Here is a 6389-nt window from a genome sequence, read left to right on the forward strand (position 1 = left end):
CAGTAATATTATGGAAGTACGGTTTCATGTTATTAGTTTTACTTCTCCTCCTTCTTCTACTAACAACGTGAAGCCATTCTCACGATTTGTTCAATAACATCCGATAAAATGAATAACTTGAAACTGACGTTGATAATATAATGATGATTAAAAATTTTAATTCGTGCACAGAATATTACATTAAATAGAAAAATCTTGCTTACCTTGGGCTGGAAACGTGGAGAACGAGCTATTTGGCGAGGGGCCATGTGTTGTTTGTGACTCAAAAGGCGGTGTGAATTCACGGATAAAATTCAGCAATCGTACGAACAAAGTGACACGTACAACTGCAGTACGCAAGGTATGCTTTTACAAACCCCGTCAGCGGACGTATACCCGACATTCGACCAAGCCGATCCATTCGAGCAGGTGTGAGGAATCGTTTAAATTCACGACCCAAGCGCCCTCTACCGTTATTACCTTAGCAATTTATCTCAAGAGCAGAATAAAAAAAAAAAACATTTCAAAACAAGTAAAATAAAAACACTGTCCTTTGTTAGTGGTAAAATTATGTTTTACATTGTTAAACATTAAAAACAATGTCCAACAGAAAAACACGTAACAACAATATTCCTAATCTTGTTTCTAAATTATGAGCTTTGGAGGAACAAGAGATTCATAAAGCATAACTGTAGCTGTACTACATTTTTATTTTATAAACACTTTTCCTTTGACGACAGCTTCCTGATTCCATTCAACAAAATAAATAATTCAAAATCGCCGTTGGTTAAAACAAACAAACCTCTCTATCTATGTCATTAATTTATTATTATTATTTATTTTACCACTCGATTCCATGAAGGAACATAGGCCGCAATCGTTTGCGGATTCATTAACAGGCTGGTTTTTTAAGTGAGCAGATTGTTAGCCTACTGCACAACCCCCAACCAGGAGGAGAAACCTGAGCCGTCCCTAATTTTGCAGTGTAAGACTAGAGGGAAGGTAGCTAGTCATCACCACCCACCGCCAACTCTTGGGCTACTCTTGTACCAACGAATAGTGGGATTGACCGTAACATTATAACGCCCCCCCGGCTGAAATGGCGAGCATGTTCAGCGCGACTGGGATGCGAACCCGCGACCCTCGGATTACGAGTCGCACGCCTAGCCCGCTCGGCCATGCCGGGAACTACGTCATTAATACAAAATCTAAATAATCTGTAAAGATAGCTGTGCAGATCTGAAAAAGGAACTATGTATAAGTTCTGGCATTAGATAAGTTTCAAATAATTGTTATGAAATTTTGTAAAACTGTAAATACGTGTGTCAATGTTCACAAATTACAGGTTTATAGAGGTTAACTGCAGACTGTAATATTCTCCACTGCCAATTTATTTAAAAAACATTATTTGCTAATGACAGACAAAAAGAAAGACAGTTTGTTAAAAAAGACTAAAATTAAAGACAAATAAATACTTTAAAACAATAAAATCAACGACAGATAAATATTTTAAAAGACTAAAATTAACGACAGATAAGTACTTTAAATGGTTAATATTAACAACGGATTGATACTTAAAATACTAGGCCCGGCATGGCTAGTTGTATTAAAACTTTCGACTCCGAATCTGAAGGTCGCAGGTTCAAATCCCTGTCGCACCAAACATGCCTTGGGGCATTATAATGTGTTGGTAAATCCCACTATTCGTTGCTAAAAGAGTAGCCCAAGAGTTGACGGTGGGTGGTGATGACTAGCTGCCTTACCTCTAGTCTTACACTGTTAAATTAGGAACGGCTAGCGCAGATAGCCCTCGTGTAGCTTTTCGCGAAATTAAAAACCAAGTACGATACATTCCAACCATTGAACAGTGTGCCGCACTTTCACACTCTACTACTTATCAATGTAAGTTTTTCTTTTTCTTATCTCATTATCATGATAAAAACCAGCTAGTGCATTGTTTTATATTTGATGAAGACACATTTTCGAACTGAACCGAACCACGTCGTTTAAAACACTGTTCACACATGATGCTTATCAATAAGCTTTCGACCAAAAGACCGTAAACATTTGAAGAATAGTGTTCCATCACGAAGTGTTAAAGCAGTTTTAGACAAATATTTGTTACCATCTTTATTGTATATTTATTATTTCGTACAAATAACAGAGTGTGAACTCTTTCTTTTTTTCTAATGGTTTTAGATTTTTCTTACAGGGAACACATTAGCAGCTCAATAGTTAAATGAAGTGTAATGAAAGCCAACAATATTTCTAAATGTCAGTATTTCTCCTTATGGGTCTTTTTTTTTTCTACACTAAGAGAAAGAAGACTAAATATTAATTCCCGAAATGACTTTTTAAAACTTTTTAACAATACTCGATAACTATTTTCGTTTTCTAAAAAAATTTCAAAGGACTCAAGTGTTGAATTTCGAGTTTATTCACAGTCTCGTAAGGAAGGTGTTTAGAATAATAGATAACATTCTCACATATTGTATGTAAAATGTCATTATCTTTGTTACTCAATATCACCTGCGACTCTTTTATAGATGTTTTGATCAAAATGTCATTTCTTCTGTACAACACAAGTGCCTCCCGTTGGTACAGCGGTATGTCTCCGGATTTACAACGCTAAAATTAGGGGTTCGATTCCCCTTGGTGGACTGAGCAAATAGTCCGATGTGGCTTTGCTATAAGAAAACACACAATACAACACAAGCTATATTCTCTGAATTTTATCCTCTCTAATTATTAAACTCCAACAACTGCAGATACCTCGAGTACCAATACACAACTAGCAAACCCAGAACGACCGCACCTAATACTTCACTACAATATCAGAAAAAGATAATTTGAAGACAATTATTGCAATATTATAACATTAATATTCACTGAATATAATTATATAAAACTTACTACAAAGTATAGTACAAATGAAGACCTTTTTGCTTGAAATAAATAATACTCATTTCTCTCTTATATTCCATAATAATCAGTTAATTACTGCAAAACAGTGAAGCCTTAGAATATTTCAATAAAAATATGTTATGAAAGTTGAGCGAGCAAACAAAGAGTCCACGTAGTTATTTGAAATAAAGTACAGTATACACAAGAATGTATTCTCAAGATGGCTGGTATGGGTATTAAAACTTTAATTAAAATAAAGTACATAGCAACGTTTTGACCTTCTTAGGTCAAACTTTTTGTTAACCTAAAGATGACCTAAGCAGGTCGAAACGTTGTTCTGTACTTTACTTTAATTAAAGTTTTAATACCCATACCAGCCGTCTTGAGAATACATTTTAACTTCGCTCGTCATCACGAGTATACACAAGAGATTTATAAATAATTAAGGAAGATAAATTGAATGTTAACCACGTTGTTTCGTATCTTGTTTTTAAAGTAGGTTTAGTGAACATAAAAACATTATGATGTAGCGATTATACATACAAATAGAAAATTCTCGTTCACAGGTCTTACTCTTATTTTCCAATATTCTATTTTATTGATTTTCTATTTACTTCTTAAAATATTAAAACCCAAATCTGAAAATACGCCATGGCCAAGCAATAGTTTAGGCTCTCAGCTGCCGTAATGAACAAATATCATGAAAATGTATTAAGTTTATATTTTGATACAGCGTCCTTGTTATGTTCAAGACACAAAATGTATTCACCATAAAACTAGAGGCACTTAAGTTCCGGGATCATAAATGACTTCTTTTTGCAGTTGTTATTAACAGCATGTACGATGTCACACCCCATAATCGAGCTTTTACGTTTTATATTGTTCAAAGAACTATTCAGAGCCTATCAAATGATACAATCTTCAAACTAACTGAACTTATCCTAAAGCACAACACGTTCTGATTTAACGACACGGTTTACAAATAAACTGCTGGAGTAGACATGGGAACATAAATGGGTTTGTCGCGTGCTGTTTATCTTCTTAGTTCGACATACAGCAATAAGCCTTCTCAGAAAATTTTGGTTGTTCTTGTGATTTATACTAAAACTTATCGACGACAACTCCAGCACATCTCTTTAAATGTAAAGAATATTTTAATCTGTTAATTACGCACGCACACACCTAAATCCATCTTACATCCAGGAATTAACTTTACTTAAAACATATCTATTGAAAATTTTTTTTCTTCCACATGGATAATCTCCTTGTACTTGAAAATACCTAGAATACAATATACTATAAGCTATCCACTTACACTCGTGTTAGAGGAACAACTCTGCCGCCTTTGCCCAAAAGCAGCGATAGTACAATGGTAAACAAACTATCTGGAGATGTTTAAACATTTCAACTCCAGATCTCAGCAAAAGCTTGTTTGTATCAGATTTGTATTTCTCTTTAAATCGTCCGGCATGGCTAGGTGGTTAAGGCGCTTGACTCGTAATCCGAGAATCGCAGATTCGAATCAATATCGTACTAACCATGTTCGCCCTTTCAACCTTTGGGGCGTTATAATGTGACGATCAATCCTACTATTCGTTGGTAAAAGAGTAGCCCAAAAGTTGGTGATGATGACTAGCTGCTTTCCCTCTAGCCTTACACTGCTAAATTAGGAAAGGCTAACGCAGATAGCCCTCGTGCAGCTTTGTGCGAAATTAAAAAAACAAAACAAACGAACTCTTTAAATCATTAATATCATAAATAAAACTTTATCATCAAAATACAGATTATTTTACAAGTCATTTCTTTAACGAACACAGTGTAACCACCTACCAACATGGCCAACATTTTAAATAGAATCTAGTGAATAACAATATAATATTGTCATAAAATGATTCAATCCAAGTCAAAAGTATTAAAATTGTGACCTTCTCACATAGACAGACATCTAGACAAAACTGGATAAATATACTCCTTTCATTGTCCTAATATGCTTTACTTGCATTTCTGAATAAGCTATTTACTGTCTCAATTGCTCTGAATGCAATAAACTCGGCATATGTGAACCCGTTCGCGAAAAGTTCTGATAGCATGTCGTAACGCGACAGATGGTACACATAAAACATATTTTTCCTTGAAACCCACGACGTTTTGGATATGAAAAGGGAAAATATTAAAGTTATCTAATTCTCAATCTTGTAACTCTTTCTTTAAGAATATGAGTGGAACTTTTCAGTAACTCAAGAGGAAACATATACAAAATACAGCGTTAATAATTATTTGCCCAGCCTTTAACATAGTTTAAACTGGTTGAAAAAACACCAGAAGTCCCCTTCCCAAGTCCAAGAACATATGAGTAAAAACAAACGCAGTTTTTCTGAACAGAACATCACAGTACTGAAATATGAACCTCACACTAACAGAAACAAAATCAAAAAAGCTTGATTAATAAAATCAAACAATCTTACAACAAACAAATACCCAGGCACATCTCTATATGTATCTTGGATCGTAACTTCCCTACGTACAAATGTATTTCTAAGTTTGCCCAAATTTTATGTATAAAATATTCCATAGTTTTTAAACATGTATTCATCTATAGATTGTTTTTATTTTGTTCAGCAACACACAAATAATTCTGCAAAATTCATAAGGATTAATATTTACCTGAATAATTAACTACAATCAGTTCTAGAATTTAAATACATTGTTGGATTGTTGAATGTTGATTTAAATACTTAATAGTTGCAGAAGAGATAAAAAAGTCGTACCCGTCCTAAAAAACTAATTTTACTTACTGTAAAAGCTACAAACTGTAATAAAATTTACTTTATCAGTAAGTAATCGCAAACGAAACAATTTTATTACATTGTTATCATAAACGAATTGATCTTTTCTGGATGTTTGTTTTCACCACTCGACAGTTTGTGTGTGTGCGTGTTTCTGAACTTGATTTACCAAAGAAATTACCCCCCCCCCAGTGGCACAGCGGTGTGTCTACAGAGACACAACACTAAAAAACCGGGTTTCGAAACCCCTGGTGGGCAGAGCACCGATAGCAAATCATGTAACTATGTGCTTAATTTTGCACAAACAAAGAAATATAATGTTCTAAACACACATACACACACGTGTATGTATGGAAGGAATATTAATGTTATGCTAGGGATAAAAAATGTATTTTTGTAGAATTACACTTACAGAATATATTGAAAAGTCTTTTCTTCAGTTTTAATTGTTTAGTTATATTCTTATAATCTCTCAGTATTGTTAAAATTGAGATTGAATATCTATATATCCAAAAATGTTACAAAAATACACAGGCTTTCACAAGGTGTCCTAACTTTTTTTCACATGAATGTATATGTGGACGTAAGTATATATGTGCGTATATGTTGTGTTCTGTATATAAACATATATGTGTGTGAATGTAGAGAAGATGCTGTTCTATACGTATGCACGTTGAATGTAGTTTCACATTTTGTTGTGTACTTAAGTTTATGTGCGTG

Source organism: Tachypleus tridentatus, chromosome 10 (assembly GCF_004210375.1).
Source record: "Tachypleus tridentatus isolate NWPU-2018 chromosome 10, ASM421037v1, whole genome shotgun sequence".
NCBI lineage: Eukaryota > Metazoa > Arthropoda > Merostomata > Xiphosura > Limulidae > Tachypleus > Tachypleus tridentatus.